At 45.6% G+C, this 18,972-nt stretch overlaps 1 protein-coding gene across 6 annotated transcripts in view; it reads left to right on the top strand.

Annotated features, from left to right (window-relative positions):
* PELI1 (pellino E3 ubiquitin protein ligase 1) overlaps nucleotides 1–18,972 on the top strand; it is a 346,060-nt gene that overhangs the window by 144,829 nt on the left and 182,259 nt on the right. For 2 of the 6 annotated variants that reach the window (XM_086927610.1, XM_086927613.1), the window contains exon 3: nucleotides 16,674–16,726. The exons of the other annotated variants lie outside the window; for them this stretch is intronic. The gene's annotated coding sequence lies outside the window, so the exon portion shown is untranslated. The remainder of the gene's footprint in view (nucleotides 1–16,673; nucleotides 16,727–18,972) is intronic. 6 annotated transcript variants of the gene reach the window in all.

Below are 18,972 nucleotides of genomic sequence, written 5' to 3' on the forward strand. Positions count from 1 at the left end.
GTAGACCCACTGTGTACTTTGTGTGGTGCATCCCCCCTCCCCGCACCAATATCATGATGATGAATTAAGCCTCCTCACTGCTAGTAGTAGTGCTTTTCCAGTCATAACTAGACGTAGCAACTCTGCACTCTTTCCTCCATTAGATGTTGAGCACTGACCACTGTGCTACTTCTTACCACCCCTGCGCCACCCCTTGGTCCAAATAATATGATGCTCTTTAATGTCCAAGTATTTTCCTGCTTCCTGTCACCTGTACTACTGCCCACTGAGGCTACTCAGGTGGCATACTTTTTCCCCACTATGCCCTGCAATAGAACCCAGCAGGACAAAGTGGGCCTACTTCACATTATGGCATATCATTGTGGTGCATTCTTCAGCAAAGTAATGTAATGTGCCAGCACCTGCTCACCCATATTTTTTTGTGACCACAAGCTGTTCTATATAACTGCAAGGTGTAGATATATTTATGGTGACGGTACTCTGGATTAACCCAGATTCCCATTCCTGATTGCACTTCAACCCACACTAAGGTAGGTAGATTAGTGGGGGGCATGCTCTTAGAGCTCTAGTCTGTTTTTTAAGAGAAGATTTCCAGTGTTTGAAGCAATATCTTGTTTTTTTTAAAGAAGCCCCGCTCCCCCACTCCAATTCGTTACCATGTCCCTAAACTGTCTAACGTGATAGACATGATAGACGTTTTTTAGGTTTCCTTGAATGCAACTTTCTTTATATACATACATGTTTCAACTTCAACTTGCTCTTTGTTTAAGGTGTTCTGTGTAGATTCATAAAGCTGTATGCTGTTTTGGCTTAAGGTCTGCCTTAGCATTGTACTGATTGCAAGAGGGCCCTGAGGCCTTGTGCGTTTGTTCTTGCCATTGTTTCTTTGTGGGTGCCTAAAATAAAACCATTATACATCTGGAAAAATTGAATGAATGCACAGCATTTTAATATACTAAAGACTGCCAGGCTACAATAGAAGCATATTTTAAACGGCTTTTACCATTACAAGTTTGTCCTGTTACAAGATATTGCAGGTCAGTGGACACTACCAATACAGTGGGCTTTTGGTCAGCCCCTAACTTACCATTGGCTATCATTATTGTCAGTCTCATTTATTTTGTTCTCATTTGGTTGTTTTCCTTCCTCTTCTTGTGTTTGATCCCTTCCCTGAACCTTAGCTTCATTACTATCATTTTGATTGGATGACATGCATCTTTCCAACGCTTACCCTGAGGGAACAACTTTTGTTTTGTCTTTCAGCTTTCTAGGTGAATGCATTTGTTTTCTTGTTCTTTCCCATTAACAACCCTCTACCTCTGGTGTTCTCCTTATTGCCGCCCATCCTCCTAACTCACTGATTTTTCTACCCCTCCCCCGGTCCCGCTCTATTTTGTATGTTACTTCTCCCCCTCCAGTCCTGTGTACACCCTACCTTCTCACACCACTAGTCAGCACATACGCTGGTTTGTTTTTGCACAGATCTTTCGCCTTTCCTTTAAGAGAAAAAAAGCACTTGTTATGCTTTTTAATTAGCTGCTCCAAGATGGGAATGCTAAATTCTTGGAATGGTAAACTAAACCAAAAACCACATTCATGACCAAATGTATAGTGACGCTGAGGTATGTCTCCCACATACACTTTGTGTGTGTTTATGCATCATCACACTTTTTTTTTTTTTTTTTTGCCAATGCTGTTAAGCTTTGGCAATAAACATTTTAGGTAGAACCCACTAGCATGCGCTGTCCACAATACATATTGCTTAACTATGGTTGGCTTTCCTGGCACTCTCATTTGCTTACTTATTTCTGCTCCAGCTTGTCAATCTTTATCCTTCCCAAGGAGCATAACCCCTTTACTATCACTTTGGAGAGGTTGGCTTCTATGTTTCTACTGCTTGCTTTCCAAGCACTACTTTTTTGGGTTAAACACTCCATTGGAGTACGTGTTTTTAAGCGGTCTCCCTCTTGTGCTTCTCTCCCTTTTGTACTCCATGTTGCTTTCTGTCTGTCTGGTGCCCCCACAAGACTCACCTGGGCTTGTGAACCAATTCCGCAGAGACGACAGTAGCCACCGCCCCTGTACCCAACTGACCCGGCAAGGATGAGATGGAACCAGGGATGGGGACCAAATAAGGATTGGAGAGGTCTTGGGTGGAAGTGGAGTAGGGTATGGTCTTGGCACGGCTGAGGGAACAAGAAAGGACCCAATTAGGATAAAGCACTACTCCTGCTTCAGAGTAAACCACGAAAACACATGCAGGAAGGAGCCCCTGTTCCCCGAACTTACCAAGGTGCTCTATGCGTGTAGGACCAAGGAAGGAAAGACCAGCTAGGCAGCGCCCATACGCTTCATCAATGTCATAAAGGAAAGCGCTCCTGCGCGAGAAGTGAGGAAAGCAAGAAAAAAAACACCAAAGTGCAAACGCTCCGGCGTGGACAGCAATAACCCAGGATGAAGCGCTCCTGCGCGATGATTAATAACCAAGGAAATAGCGCTCCTGCGCGATGTGACCTATACCAAGGCTCCAGGGTAAGCGCTATAGCGCGGCCCAGTACATGTTAAAACAGCGCTCCTGCGCAACATGTAATGCTCACAGCGCTCCTGCGCTCAGCAAAGAAGTAACTGCAGCAGCGTTCCTGCGCGGCTGCATGGAAGAGGACAACTCAGGGGATGACACGGTAATGCCAGGGAGAAAGCAAAGATGACAGCGCTCCTGCGCGATAAGATACACACTGGGAAAACAGCACTAGAAAAGCCAAAAGCGGCAAAGGAAATTGTCACGAATTGCGCAAGTGCACAGACAGCGTTACCGTGACTCGTAGTTCAGGCGAGGTTCTTCAGAGGGGTCAAGATGCGAAGCGGAACAGTCCTCTGCAGTCTGCTGGGCTCTGGACGGGTAGCTAAGTATCAGAAGCACCGAGCCGGCGGAGTTTCACGCATTCAAGCGATTTCCCCCAGAAGTGCTTGGGGTGGCGGAGAACTAGACCGGGACGTCACTCCGCCCGGAAGTGAGGATTTCCGACGCCTGCATGTGTTTTTGCGGCGCTCGGAACGGCGGAAGGCCGTTACATGACACTGTCACCCATGTGCTTCTCCCCACCCCCTCCATATTGCTCTTGCCCTTGTGTATTCCCCCATTGCTTTCTTGCCTGTGTGCTTCTCCCTCGCCTGCTCCACATTTCTTTCTCACCCGTTCCTTCTTTTCCTCACCCTTTATGCTGCTTTCCCCCATCCAGTGCCCTTATCTCCTTCTCCCGCGCTACCCCATACCTGCTCTTAAAAAAACGCATATGCAGGCAAAGTGAATAGGTATGCATTGTGAAAACACAGAATGCAAGATCTAGTGGATTTGCTGATGCTGGTTTATCATTTCCATTCATTAAAATATCCATAAGAATGTTCATTATTTACACTTAAGCTGTTACTGTGCAACTTTAAAAATGTGAAAAGAGATTTCCTGGAAGGGCAATTGTTCAGTTTTTCTTTTGAGCAGATGTTGACCGAATGGATTTTGAAGAAGTCTAACTTGAGGTATCCGTCCAATTTTCTTCTGCCAGAGTGGGTAATTTAGGACAGTGAGAAGGCACAGTGATGCTGATTTGCTGTACTCTCCACCTCTGGTCAAGCAGATCTTCTGCCCCTTTTATGATGTCCGAGACAGTTTGTTACCTATTTGTCTGCATTAACGTACATTTAGAACGGAAATCCATGTTGGAACTGAAAGGCATAGACCGGAAACTAAAAGTGGGGTGCTTGCAATATGAATTCCAACCCTGTTCCCCGATCTTTGCATTGATAGACACAGAAGATAGTGGGGAAAGGCTGTTCGATCCAATAACCACAAAAAAAGAGGGTGTTGTGCAGGTTAAAGGAAGGGAGTGGCGGCTTCATGCCCTGTTTTAAAGAAGCAGGGTTCTTTCTGTTTGAAAGAGCCTAAAAATGGATTCAATAGGGAACGATTCTTTGTCCCTCTGTCGTGTATTGTTATGCTAGTGTAGTGACGATAAGCCAACTTGGACATCGTACTCCAAACTTGATTCTCTGCTTAAAGCATATGGCTCTTCATTCAGGTTGCTAGCACATATCATAAACCTGAACTCCTGAACATTGATTCAGCTTGAACAGATCAGACGGTCATGTCCACATACTGCTTAATGCTGGGGGTTAGCCAATGGCTTGATTCTCCCGTGTTGGCAGATTCTTTCTGGGGTATGGGGAAATTTAGTGATGTGCCCAAGGTTAGTCATTTGGTGAAGGGTAGAAGACTCTAACCTCTAGGTTTGTAGACCACTTCTCATACCGTATCTCTGGTTATTGTCTTCATTCTGTAACCTTGTTTATTTGAATTGTACTGTGAGAATAAACACGTCTTATGTGGTTGGCCCTCGTTTTATCTATTTAAATGTAGACCGTTAGTGTTTGCTTTTTTCTCATTTCTTCCTTCAAGCTACAATTGACTTCCTTCCTGTGACCGTATTTTCTTCCAGGCGATAATCTAGACCTTTTTTGCTTGAAGCACTTGCCCACTCTGAAGACGTCTGCTCATCCTCTTTGCAATTATATTAATTGCTTTCAGTTGCTCTCCTCTTTTACATCTCTCCCACACTGATTGTTTTATACATTTTCTCTGATCTAGCTTCATTGGTTTGTCATAGCCTACATACTTCTGGAATGTTTTAAAACCTCCAGTAGCCTGATGTTGGCCCTCCCCCTTGGATGCAGATCACTAGTGGAGAGATTGTCTGGAACCGGAAATGTCTCATGACAGAGAAGTGGAGGTAAAAGTCTTCACACAAAATAGAAAGGATGAGTGTTGCGACTACAGTTCATGGTCCTGGTAAAATGTATAGGCAGATTCCGGAAGCCGTGCAAAAGTCAATGTAAGCCATATAAGCACATCATTAACACTGTTCTGTTAGGCTTTACCAACATGCTAGTAAATATCTGAAGTGGTAATTACCATGTGACAAACTAATTCTATTTTCACAGTGGTTTATCGGGAAGAACTGGCATTAAATCTTTTTTTCTGCGAACTCAACCAAGAATTGGAAGGAATGTTGCTATAATTTGAGTGCACAGCTATCTTTTGTTAGTACCTGAGAAGTTAGTTTTTCGCTTTTAAAAGAATGTATCTTTATGTGCAGTAATGCAAACATGCTACCCACTTTGTGCAGTTTTAGTCTAGTTTTAAATCTCTTAAACACAGAAGTATGTTTTCATTGGTCGTATGATATATGCAGCTGCAGTCCCTTTGGTGATTGCCTGTCAGGTTGACTTGTGCGAACAAATATGTCTATCGTGCCCTATTCGACAATCTTCCTTGTTTAACACAAAGGGTAGAATGAAGAGTTTTCCATTGTATCTTTCACATTGAGCTCTTTCAGTCAGGTTCTGGAAAAAAATGTGCTGTCGCTGATTAGGCCTTACACTTTACGCTGGCCTCCATATTCACAGAGATTTGTCATGGGTCAGTTCTACAGATTCCCTGAGCACACGAGCATGAGTGTACCTTGATGCTGCCCTAAGCCTCTTCAAATTGGCTCCATTGCCTATCTTAAGGATATTGTACAAGAAGCCTTCTATCAATTTATGATGATGGGAATTTGCTAATTTCCTCCCAATAAGTCTTTGCAACTCTGACCCACAGTCACTATGCTGCTTAGGCGTTCAATGTCTTCTTTCTGCTGTGAGCCCCCCCCCCCCCCTGTATGTGGCTGTAGAGCTGGTTTGGAAGATGCCCGTTTGTATTTTGATTACTACATCAGGGCAAAATCTCTCTGCGTCACTTGAGCACGTGTATTTGAATACATGTAATCCTACGCTTGGCCCCGTCTTTACTGTGGTGGGATTCCACACATATCCCTGCTAGCAGTTAAAAGAAAGCGGTTTGGTTTGTGGGTCTCCTTGTGTGGTCGTGTGTTTGCACCTGTGTGACTCCCAGGCTAAAAGTTATTCTATCTGTTGTGGGTGGCCTGCGCGTTTTGTCCGAATGGTAGTAGCCTCCCGTGTGCGGATTCGAACTACTTCCGGGAAGGGGGGGGGGGGGGGAGGGGGCTTGGGGGGGTTGCGCGTCAGAGTTTAGCAGTTGTTCATAGAGTCGGCTGCCAACAAAGGCATGTTAGTTGACTGCAAAGTAGGCCAGTAAAAGGAGGCAATCCTAAATCCACATTAAGTAATATAAAAAAAATAAAGATCCTAAATGCGCACTCCAAACTGTTTTATTGCGTTTTAGCGTAAAACTAATACAGACAATATGCAGACAACGCGTAATTAAATATAATTTGCAATGTGGGTCTTTGCTGTGAGGAAGCGTTTTATTGTAATGATGGAAACATTGCTCCTTGATATTCACGCATTCAAACGTGTCATCAATGTAAAGATTATGCCGGGAGCAGTGCTCACGATGTAACACTGTCTCGTAAACCAGCCATTGTAGGCTAAGCCTGGCTGGTATGTAGCCAAGGATCCCGGACTATGAACTGTGTGCTCGCACTAACACCCATCCACTTCCCCCACACCTCCTGCGATTCTTAACCTATCATTACCCCTCCTCCTCCCAGAGTGCTTATTGTCCCAGGTCTCCCTCCCTCTCCTCGCCTCGTCGCCTCAGGCGCGCTTTTTTCATTAACTTTCACGCTATTGTGTTTAGATTTCTTGTTCTTTTCTTTCCCTGTTAGAAGATCCAGCTTACTCTGTGCTACCATTGTGTTCAGCCGGAGAGATCTCGGTTTCGTCGAGTTAGACTTTGACTCAAAGTACCGTATAGAGCAAAGCACACACACGTGTAACATGCAGGTCACACATTTTCATTTTGTGTAGATATGCAAGTCCTGCCTTTTACACACAAATCCTCCTGTTACTTACAGTTCATAAGTTGCAGTCCTTCTAATATTATACAGTGTGTTATTAACTGGCATCAAGGAGCTGCATGCAAACTGCAAGTCATGGGTTTAGATCCGTTTTTTCTCATTCTGTTAGCCTAAGTTTGCAAAGAAGGGGTTCTTTAGGTAGTAATAAAACCTTGCTAGTACAGTCAGCCTAAACCACATCTTATGTTTTAAATCCTGATTTTATGTTTCTCCTGACATGCACTCAACTGATGTCAACTACTAGTATGAATGATATGGGACTTCTAGACCTTAGAACCTTCATTGTCTTAAAACATTTCCTATCCATTGATTTACACATTTATGATTTATTGTCTGTATACTGTAAAGCACTCTGACGGGATGAGTAGTAGTGCTATAAAATAATAAAAAAAACAAATTTGTGTTATTTAAATAATTATTTATGTCAAAACTTATAAACACCAATACATTCAGCATTCTTACAGTGAATGCATGCCTTCCTCCAGATGAAGTTTCTGCCGTGTCTAGGTGATGGGCTCCCAATTGCTCCCAGCCAGTATGATACTTGAACAAAGGGAGGAGTGATGTCCCTTCATAACAGGCCTTTGTTTTGGACCCAGCTGGAAGAGAAAATAATTATGGGCCCTCACAACATGTAGGTTGCTGCTCCAAACAAACACGAAGTCACTGCTGAATTGTGTCCTGGTGTTGGAAAATGACAGCAGCGCAGTCGGAATATTTCACGGGATCTGCTGGATCTCCGATCCGGCTCAGAAATAGCTGCTGCAAATGGGGTCCGACAGGATCCACCTAATTTAATGCATTGTTCCAGAAAAGCATTTTTTTTGCTGTTTAAAAGTGCTGTGTCATATTTGTATGTGTTGCGTACCAAGACCAGAGACGCAACTAGAGCCGAATTTCGGGGGGGGGGGGGGGGGGGGGGAGGGCGCTAAGAAAAAATTTACGGGGGGGGGGGGGGGGGGACTGAACCGCAGAGTGGAGCTGCAGGGGCTCTTAGACGGGAGTGAAACAACTGCAAGGCCTAATTAGCATTCAAATGGTCTTTTAAAGACCTGTGAAACGTTCGGGTGCGGCTCTGTGTGTGCCCGGGATCTGTCTCATCACCAGGGCCGGACTGAGAACCAAAACCGGCCCTGGCAAAGTGCTCGGCTGGCCCACCCACCCATGGGGGGGGGGGGCTTGGGGGTACGACTGCGCTCGTTGCCATGGCCTGTTTTTGGCCGATTTTGTTACAGGGCCGTTTTTGCAGCAATGCTGCAAAAACGGCCCTGTAACAAAAACGGCCCCAGGGGCCCAAAACCAGCCCCCACCCTTGCGGCGCACCGGGGGATTGCCAGGTTCCCGCAACGGCCAGTCCGGGCCTGCTCATCACGGGCTGCCACACACGACAAGGGGAGGGGGGGGGGGGGGGGGGGGGGGGGGGGGAGGGGGGGCCGAAGCCCGGTGAGTCCAATGGGTGTTGCGCGCCTGATCAAGACTGACGTTTTAGTTGTAGCCACTCTTCAACATTACAGCAGTAGAGCGAAATGTCTCCCAGCCCACTCAACCAGGCTTGTTCTTCAATGAATGATTGGGCTCCCCCTCCATGTCTGTTTCGTGCGTTAACCTGCACTCTTATGCAGTTTTTTCCCCCTAATGCACTTATTTTGTTCAGACATATCTTCTTCATTTTACACTGCAGAAGACTGGCACCATGTGTGCCTTTGCAGGCTTACTACCAGGATGTATCCTCATGTGACCTGTTAACACCTGTGCTTCTGACTAACGTTTCTTCTGGTCACGCCTTTTTAGGTTTCATCTGTCAGCAAAAGCTATTCTTAATAATAATTCTAAAAAAAATCTTAAAAAGGGCTTTGTGCTTGCCTATTGCTTACCTTTATTTAGTATTGCTTGGCTCCCAAGTCACTCTAGTTTCTTTCCTTGACATTGATAAGCACCTCCTTTTCGCCTCCTATTTCCTCCTGAAGTTTGAGTCTTTGTTGGTGCCGTGGAACATGGACTAAGTAGAGTATCTTGTGGCCAGTGTTTCTCCACTGGCTGCAGGCTCCTGCAGATACTCTGTTACTTTTGAAAATGCACTTTTATTGAGTGTATGTCCAAAAGTAACTTTCATCCCCCCATGTTTCCTCTACCTCTCCTGCCCTTCCTTGTTTTCACCCACCTCCCACCCTTCTCCCGCTCTACGATGTATTGTCCTCCGCCCTCTTTTAAAACATTTTTTTTAACATGTTGCATATCAGATCAGTCTGCTGTGCAACCTGACTCCAAGGATTAAAACGCCATGACGAAGTCAACGCTTGCCTTTTCATTGCTCTTTTATTTCTTTCCTTTACGCCATGTTTTACATGCTGCTGTGCAGCATGTAAAAACACAATGACTAGATTAAGGGATTTCACATATGGTAAACCTATTTGGTTTTGCCAATGCCTGTTACAATAGCTCTTTTCTCCATTTATAAACTGCTTGAAAAAAAAAGTTCCCATGTAAATAAGAACAACTAAGTAGCATCTCAGGCAACAGATAGTGGTTTAATTGGTCAAGTTGTTGACTGGGACCAGCTGAATTGGTTTCAGATCTTGACATCCCACAAATTGTGTTTCTTTTGGGAAAATGAATTCAACATCTGTACCTCAGTTCTCTTATTGGCTCAAATTGTATGCGTCTGAATGGGATTCTGTTTAGATTGAGAACTGTAGAAGAATAAAGTTGTTTGTGTTAAGTCACCTCCTGAACACCTCATGAATTTGTGACACACGGGTTGGGTTTAAGAATTTGCCAGGTTAACTATGTTTAATTAGTAGCATTTTTGTTTTAGAAGCCTTGTGGAGTATCCCTGGCAATATTGTTTATGGGCTCCTGCATAACCCAGGTGAAAACTGAAGCCATTGATTTGTATTTTAGTGGTTGTGAGTCGGATGGATCCAGAGCAAGGAATTGAGATCTGCTGGTAGCTTGAGAAGATGTTTGTTCTCCTGAAGAGGTCATACACTAGGTACACTATGGTGGCAGGCAGATCCTTCCTCGCAGTGTATGGCGCCGGTTGTAAGTTTTGTCTGAAAGTGATGGTGTGAGAAAAATGGACTTCTGTGGGGTTGTTTAGAAACAGGAGGGCATCTTAGGATTGGTAGAAGGGGACTGACATGATGTAAATAAAACTACTGGAGCAGATTGGGGGTCAACAAAAGGGGGTATGGGATTGTTAGACCTGGCACCTTGGCGTGGGTCTCCCTTCCACTTTTTGTTGCTGTGCCTCATATGTTTTGCTGATGTTAGATGCTCAGAGCACTGTGCCACTGCCAACCAGTGCCACAGTGCAAGTGCTCCCTGTGTAAATTGATGTATGGATTGGATTCCATGATTGGCTTATTTGGTTTACTGTCAGACCCTAGTACAGTGCACCAGGGCTTGTAACTTCAAATGCTGCTAGTCTGCTTGCAGCACTGGTTGTGCCACCCACAGAAGCGACCTTGTAAAATGTGTCTAAGGTCTGCCATTGCAGAACCTGTGTGCAGTCTGGTACTGTCATGCTGACTGGGCAAGTGCACCCACTTGCCAGTCCCTAAACCTTCCCTTACCTTCATGTTAGTCACCCCTATGGTAGGCCCAAGGGCAGGGTGCAGTGTAAGTAGAAGGTAGGACAAGCCCTGATGTGTGTGGCATGTCCTAATAGTGAATTACAGCCATTTTCGTTTTCCACTATTGCAAGGCTACCTGTTCTCCATAGGCCAGAATGGGCTGGTAGAATTATTACATTCTATAATCCTAGCAGACTCCGAGAACATGGTAGAAATTAGAGTTTAGTATGCCTGAACTCAGAATAATAAAATACATCTTTTAGTAAAGGTTATTTTAATATTCTGTGTTTGCAAATACCACTTTTAGAAAGTAAGTATTTGCTTGCCCAACCATTTCAGCCCGCCTCTGCTAGGATGTGTATCTGCTGTCTGGCTTCTGTGAGTGACAGGGCTGGGGAATTCCAGGAGACAGGCTGGGGCAGCCCAGTGGTGAATAGAGAGATTTACATCCAGATGGGTGGGAGGAGTACACCTGTACTCTGAATAGGACTGTGCCTTTTCACCACAATGCTGGCTCCACCTCCTGTGGAGTGTCCTTCCGCAAGCAACTTAAAACACATCTTTTTAAATCCCCGTAATCAATTCAGCCCCCTTCCCCTCCTCCCGGTTCTGTCATCCTCACTACACCTCCTTCTGGTTCCGTTAGCGCTTGGACGCCCCACGGCAGCAATCGCGCTGTACAAATTCATTTTCATTTCATTCATTCTGCCCTGCACACTGAAAGAAAAGCCAGAGTCATGTCAACAGAGTGCTCCAGAACTGGTTAAAACTAGGCATAGGCCTCTTTACCCCAAAGGAACAAAGGATTTAGGTGTATAAGTATTGGGACCCTGCTCCCAAGAAATTCGATCCAGATTTGCCAAGAAGAAACCTCTGCCTGAAAAAAAGGAAATGGGAAAACTGAAGGAAGAATACTGTCCCTAACCTGGGGGATTGGCCTGCAGTGGTTGCCTTGCTGCTGAATGAGAGGAGAAAGACTCAAAGACTTTATTTTTAACTTGTGCCAAAGATCTCCAAGGGCTTGGAAGTGAGCTTGCCCCCTGAACGAAGTCCCAGGACTAGTGGACTTCATCCGCCTCACAAATCGCTGCTGGAAAACGCTGTTTTCAGTGTCCGCCGAGGCCGGGAGCTGTGTAAGCCTCGTACGATCGAATCGTATCCTGAACACACCGGACCAAGTATCGCCGCCTCGATCAACGCCAGCTCTGCGCCCAACCACTCATACCCACGACGTCTCGGAGCCGTAGCTCGCACCGTGACTAGAAGGCACCGCAAAGTCCAACGCTTCACGCATCGACTCGCACAGGTCGGGACGACGCGCACACCGCAGCTGAGGTAAAGTCTAAAGATCGCACCGGAGTTGGGTACGCATCGTACTGCCCGACTCACAATGCGTCCCAAGACTGCAAGACTCCAGCTCCAAAAGTACAGCTCTACGCCGCAACGTAAACGGACCGCTCCGCACAAGGCTCCGTCCCCTCAAGCAAAGCGACTCCAAGCTTACCGACCCGCACAAGCGCCGTCAACAAGCCATAGCTCTTACCGTGACAGGAGGACATCGTCTCGTACAACGCTGTCTTTTGCATCGCCCCGTACGTGCCGGACGCATCACAAACAAGGTACTGTGTACGACTCGCACACCATTCTGCACGCATTGGACCGGAGCGTCCGCAGCGCTTGTAAGCCTCTTTGTGTCAGTTTTCATTGCCGTGAGAGCCGGACAAAGAGTACGAGTTGCACAGCCTTTAAAAACTACGCCTTTAACAAGAACTCATTATTGAAAACAGTATTGTGCGTCATTTTTGTCGTTATTTGGTCTTGTGCTAAGTCTTGTATAAAAGCTAACTATTTTTTATACAAAAACTAGTGTGGTGTCAATTTGTGGTGTTGTCACTAAGTTACTGTATGTGTTCACAAATGCTTAACCTACAACGCCTCTAAGATGAGCCTTGTCTGCTCGCGCCACACTACCTAGAGGGTGAGCAGGGGTTATTTTGAGAGGGTAATCCCCTTGTCCTGACTAGAGGAAAGGGACCCTGCTTGTCACAAGTACCTACCTGTGCCAACCAGAGACCCCCAAATCTAACCGGGATCTGGAAGGGTTAGTCCTTATTCCTGAGAAGAATAAAGGGGCAAATAGGATCGACCGGAAAATAAATTGTGCTTTTGATATGGCCAAGGCAACTGCAGGGCAATAATGGAAGGCACAATCTGGATGCATTGCAGCCATCGTAGCTCCAATGAACTGTCTCCGTTAGGAGAAAGTTCTATTTCGAACCAAATGATGATATACGGACTGATACTCTGCTGTTGGTGGCACATTTGACTGAAGTAAGACTAGATTGCCTTGTTTATAGCAAAGGACGTCAGACTACGCCTTGGGCATTTCAGTACTAGTATAGCACCATCTGTCCATCTTCTCCACTTTTTTGTTTGATATTTTTAAAACGCCTAGCTCTTTTAATGAACATGTAAATAAACACTTGAAAGACTGTTAACCCCTTCGCTGCAGGGGATATTCCCCTGCTGTGCTAGGGGGGAGGGGGCGCGCACAGTGCTCACATGCTCATGAGGAGCTGAGCTCGTCATGAGGCACGACGCTCCTGTGCTCATGACGAGCTCAGCTCGTCACGGCCACACCCGTTCCCTTGGAACGCTCAGCACAGCAGGGGAATTATCCCTGCATGCGAGCGTTCCACGGTTCATGACGAGCTGAGCTCGTCATGAGCACCGGAACGCCATGGCTCATGACGAGCTCAGCTCATCATGAGCATTCAAGGGGTTAAACGTGTCTAAACTTTACCACATTTACAGCTGTCAACCTCCCGATATTGATTTTTACTGCCCTTCCAATTGGTTCTAAAAGTCGCAGTCATGGAGATGCCACAGCTGTACAGCGGTACTTTGTACTGAGGGGATCAAATGATGTACTGCAGTACTTTATAATCAGGGGATCAAATGATGTACTTTATAGTAAGGGAATCCAACTTTTAAAATTCTTAAAAAAATTAAAATAAGCAGAAAGTAAAATGTACATCTCTATTCTGATAATAGTTATTCTTAGCTCTCCTATCCCAATCAAAACTACTCCTATCTCTGTAATCTTGTATTTTTTGACTTTGTATTTTTGGACTTTGTTTAACTTCCTTGCTGATTGTATTTTGCATGATATTTTGAGAGGGAAAGGTGGCACTTGTGCCTTCAGTAGCAAAAGAAAGTAAGATGTTGGCTAAATTTGATTACCAATGTGGACTTTGATTTGTCTATGGTGCCACATAATATGTGCAGGTGTTAAAGGTGTGCATCAGGTGCAAATCCTCCACTTTGACTGCTGTACACCAGTGCTGTTTCAGCAAGACTGCAGTATGTGGTAGCGTATTGTCTCTAGCATTCCCTGAAGGAGTGCACAGCAAACTTGGTCTAAGTGCAGCAGATCACCTCGCTTTGCATAGCCGTAAGCAGTTGTATGTATTTGAGAGACGCCCTTGATGGATTCATGTTGGACATAGGAAGGCTAATGTGTTCAGTCATGCACAAAAGCTATATTTAACAGTGCCCCGTGTACCTTCAATACAACGGTTTCAACAATGCTCTTAAAACACATCCTGGTCGGAGAATGTAGACTGCCTTATGTCTAGATTCAAGAAATATTCCAGATTTGTGTTCAGTTTTTTACAAAACTATTTTGAGTCGATGGTCTGGCTCTATCCTTGTCTGGTGAGCCGCTAAACCCTTTAATTTTTTACTCCAGTGCTTTTTCTCTGGAGCCATCAATTAAAATGTGAGGTTTCATTTGTCTTTGCTTACCATAAGCCCCTCTGTTTTTGCCTCCGCAATAGGTACATCAAACTCCCCAGCCATGTGTGCTTTATCTTGAAACAAAACGGTCTGTGTGGTGTTAGGGAGCTGGTCAAATCAGTACTGTTATACAGCTCGTTGTCTGGAGAACAATTTCATTAGCAAGGTGTTTAGGTGCATTTTATAGCCTATCTAAAATGAAGATGAGAAGGGCAGCAACATTGTCTGCGCTTCTACACTTTACCAAACGCTTCTTTCTCCTTGCCAGCCTCTGGCCTCCAATCTGGTCAAGACTGAATGTGTCTTTAGAAACCACTCTTCTCTGTGTACTGTCTCGGTGTAGTCTACCACACGAATGCAAGTTTGCCAAGCAACCTGTTTTAGGCTTTAGAATGGAAACACCAGACTCTGACACGGGAAAGCAGCATGCAGTGCAATTTTTGCTCATCACTGCTGCACATGGTATAGGCATCCACTTTGAGGTGAGGTGGTTGGGAGGCGTTGTACTTTTTTCCCATTCTATTTAGGTTTCGCCTGGCGTTACTGCGTAAGCAGTTCGCGCAGGCGAAATCTAATGTTTACAATATTGGCTATAGGAACGTCCCCCGGCTCCCATTGGCTAGCTCCATAAATGGAGGCTAGCCATTGGAAGCCGGATCTGTCTGTCAAGGCCGGACCAGATTAGTTGGCGTTCCTGCGATTTTTTTTTTTCCCTCTCCGCCTCTGCGATGTCGTCATCGCGGCCGTGGGCGGGGTTTTTTTTTTTTTGGGGCGTCCAGGTTTGTGTTCGTCATTCCGTGGCCGACCGCCGCCGGAGGAAGTCCAGGTCCAGGTGAGTGCTTTCCGTGTGTTTCCGCACCCCCTTCCCGCTGTCCCTCTTCCTGTTCCTGCCCCCCCGCTGTTAGTGTCCCCGTCCCCGCACCCCTCCCGCTGTCCGTGTGCCTGCCCGCCAGTTGTAACTTGTGATGCGTGAAACCGATTTGCTGCCATTGAGAAACACGCTGTTACATGTTTTTTTAAACTCTTGGTCGTTTTTTGAAACATCTTCCCCTTTGTAGCAGTGATTTCCATGAATCTCAAGCTGCATCTCCCTTGCATGTTGTTCCCTCTCCTCTCTCTCTTGCCACAGATTGCCTTTTTCCTTGCCTTCCCGCCCCCCCTCCCCGCTATCCGTTCCCGCCCCCCCCTCCCCGCTGTACGTGTGCCCGTGCTTCACAACGGCATGTAGTTGATATATTTTAGGTCAACACAAAGGTTTTGTGTATGTTTGCAATGTTATATACACAGAAATGCATGGTTTAGTTGAATAGGGGCCCATAAAACAAGATATAAGCCACAAATTGTTAAAGAGTTGTGGCATTGTATTGGGTAAGGACGCCACGGTTGTGTGTCGCGGGGTTTCTTTTAAAAAGAACAGGTGTGTGGGAGAGGAATCCCTTTAGCACCACCTCCCAGTTACAGTTGACTTCCTCATTGTTCATCTCTGGCGCTTTCGACACAAAGCATAAGTGACCTTTTTAATTTGCACCTCATATTGTCTCCAGTGTTTGTGCCGTACCTTATTATACAAACGCCCCTGGTCTCAGTTGTATATGGAGCATAGTTGGCTCCGTCATAGTTGGAACCTGGTTATCGGCAGGTTCACTGGAATTATGCGACAGGGCAGTGACAGATTACGCAGCAGATTTGAATAAATTATGCAGCAAGAAAAGGCAAATTAGGTAGCATTTTGTAATAGTATGACTCCATTAGTGAATCGTTTTCTATACCTGAAATTAATGTTTTGAAGAATAAAAAAAATAAGCCCAGGACTTGAGCATCGGGCTCTTGGGGACATGAAGCAGTTAAACTTACTAAATCACCCTACATCTCATTCTGTACCCTGCTACTGCCACCGATACAATCAAACTAAGAGCAGAAGGTTGCTTTATGTAGTTAACCCTAATTAGATAATTTCATGCTATTTTCACTGTATGGGCGAGAAACTTGTAGCTACGCTTTCAAAACTGTGGTCAGCAACATTTCGTGTGAATGGCTTCTCAGCACCGCTGCCCACTCCTGTTGTCAGGCTGAATGCCTGCAGGTGCATATAGGTCCATCCATACTAGACGCCCCCCTCTTTTTGACATCTCTTCACCTTTTCCCCAGTGATTGCATCTTCTGTCTGTCGCTTTCGTTAGTGACAGTTCTGCTTGGAGAAGCACTGCAGTGTTCTGTATTGAAGAGTGAATCTGATGTGTGTATTAACTTCTCCTGGGCTGGGATCTTTATTCTATTGTTATTTGAGGTGGTACGTTGATGGCTGTACATGCAACCGTGGAGGTACAAGTTGTTTAGGTTACTTTTTTAGAGCTTCATTTAATTAATTGACATCACGGTTTTAACGTAAGGGTTACGAGCATATGTAGATAATCACTTTATTTTATAGAGCTATTGCTTGATGCCACTCGTGGTTCCATTCTCTGCACTGATGCTTAGTTGGTAAGTTTTTGCCCATCCGTCTTTCCACTTGTCTTTAAGTGTCTTTCCCCTACAGTAAATAAGGCTGGCACATAATCGGTGGTTGCCACACTTGATGTGTACCGGTATTGGGTCCATACTGCCGGGTTGTCACAACGTGAGATCAAGTTGAAGCACTTGAATGATCTATCTGGGGTATTGTTTTCTGAAAATGTAATACATTTCTTATTTTTATCGCTATTAAAAGCTTACGTCTAGAATGCAATGTTTGTGTCTTGATGTATTAGCAGTGTTAGGTTGGCACTATTTAGCTGCCTCACCTTTCTGCGTTTCCAATGTGTGGGTGTTGGTCGTCCTTAAGGTGCTTTTTGAATAGCCTGCCTATCACTAAAACATCGTTTAACGTAGCAGGTTCACTACTACCCTGAATTACACTCTGTATGATCGCTGTTCTTTCTCGGGGCTTCCATTGGCTGGGCCTTCACTGTCATCACTTCCTGCACTGAAGGATTGTGTTTTTTAGGTTTCGCCTGGCGCTCGCCACACACAGCTCACTACCATACATGCCAACATTTCAGAAGAGCAAAGTGTGTGTGTGGCTCTTGGTGAGTGTGTGTGGCTCTTGGTGAGTGTGTGTGGCTCTTGGTGGGTGTGTGTGGCTCTGGGTGTGTGTGTGTGGCTCTGGGTGGGTGTGTGTGGCTGGCTCTGGGTGTGTGTGGCTGGCTCTGGGTGTGTGTGTGGCTGGCTCTGGGTGTGTGTGTGGCTGGCTCTGGGTGTGTGTATGTGTGGCTCTGGGTGTGTGTGGCTGGCTCTGGGTGTGTGTGGTAGTAATTGCTGTCTGCTGAGCTCGTCCGTAGGGTACAATAGGTCTCACATTTGCGAGAGATTAAGCTAATGGCAATGTAAATGACAATGCCATTTATTTATCTGTTTTCAAAACCAACACATAAATACAAAATTTGTCATTTACAATGCCAATAGCTCAAACTTGCCCCAGTATTGGAACTTTCATAGATTCCCATGCTTTGTATCATTCCCCGTCGTCGGAATGGGAGCCTCGGTAAATAGAAAATACCATAGTAGTAAGCACAAAGTGAAAAAATAGGCCTAGGCCTCGTCTCATTTTGTAGCTTATCCACCTCTTTTTGTAAAAGAGACCAAAATTCTGCAGTAGCCAATCAGAGCAGCCTCACCCCATAGAACCTTCCTGAGAGAAGCTCAGAGCCTCAGATTTTCTACCGCACGTTGTGCAAGGGAGTCTCCATTGAGCTCTGCTCAGTTTTCTTCAGTTTTTCTTGTTATTTCTTCAACTACTTGGATATTTTTCATCATGTCTGAGAAGAAAGCCCTTTTTAGGTCTCGCGCCTGCGATGCATATGGCGAAGCCATATGCCATCGCGCAGGCGCGATACTATTGCTGCCGGGTCTGCTTCCCAGGAGATAGGAGATGTCACGCGCACGCTCTGGAAAGCGATCGGCGCCGGCCGCGCGCGCGTTTCCCAATCTCCTGTCTCTCTGGGAAGCAGACCAGCAAGCCCCGCCAAGGTAAATTTAAAATAATCTGACCGGCGATATTATGGAGACCAGCATCCGTCGGACGCGCCGACCTCCGCCACCCATCGGGAAAACAATTTACACGGTTCTTAAAACAATTAAGTACCGGGCCTGTCAGTGAAAGGATAGAGGTGCGCGTTAGTCGCGTATGGGGCACAGTGCGGGAGGGATAAAAAATGCTTCTGTGCTTAGTTCGCGTTCTTGGGGTGTAGACTTGCACATACCTTCGAGTCAAACTACAGCCGATCCTTCGTGTTGGAATCCGCAAGACACAATCCTGTGTTCTTGCACCTGGGAAGTCGGATATTTCTATATTACTTCCGCCGTAGTCGTGCTTCTGGGAAATGTAATTCCAACGAAAATGGAAACGCTGCAATGTTTCGTCTAAAGCCTTTCTACGCGAATCGCGGGACTTATGTATCTTCATCTTTGAATTTTATTTGTTTTTTCAACTGATCTTAAATAAGTTTACAACTGGGGGTGTGGACAAATCCATACGTCGTCGCCGGTTTTCGAGGCTCTACTAGAAAGCATTCACTGAGTTTCATGTCGGTTTGGTCCCTGATGTTGTAATGCCAGATCCAGGGAGGCACTAGGTGTTATCTCGGCTCATCCTTGAATCGTCCATACTGTATATTATGGGGTTTGTTTTCCACTTGGAAGTGTAGATTGTGCACGGGTGTGCCTTCAATGTAATGGCAGTGTGGTGGGCT

Source organism: Lissotriton vulgaris, chromosome 6, assembly GCF_964263255.1.
Source record: "Lissotriton vulgaris chromosome 6, aLisVul1.2, whole genome shotgun sequence".
In the NCBI taxonomy this organism is placed as follows: Eukaryota; Metazoa; Chordata; class Amphibia; order Caudata; family Salamandridae; genus Lissotriton; species Lissotriton vulgaris.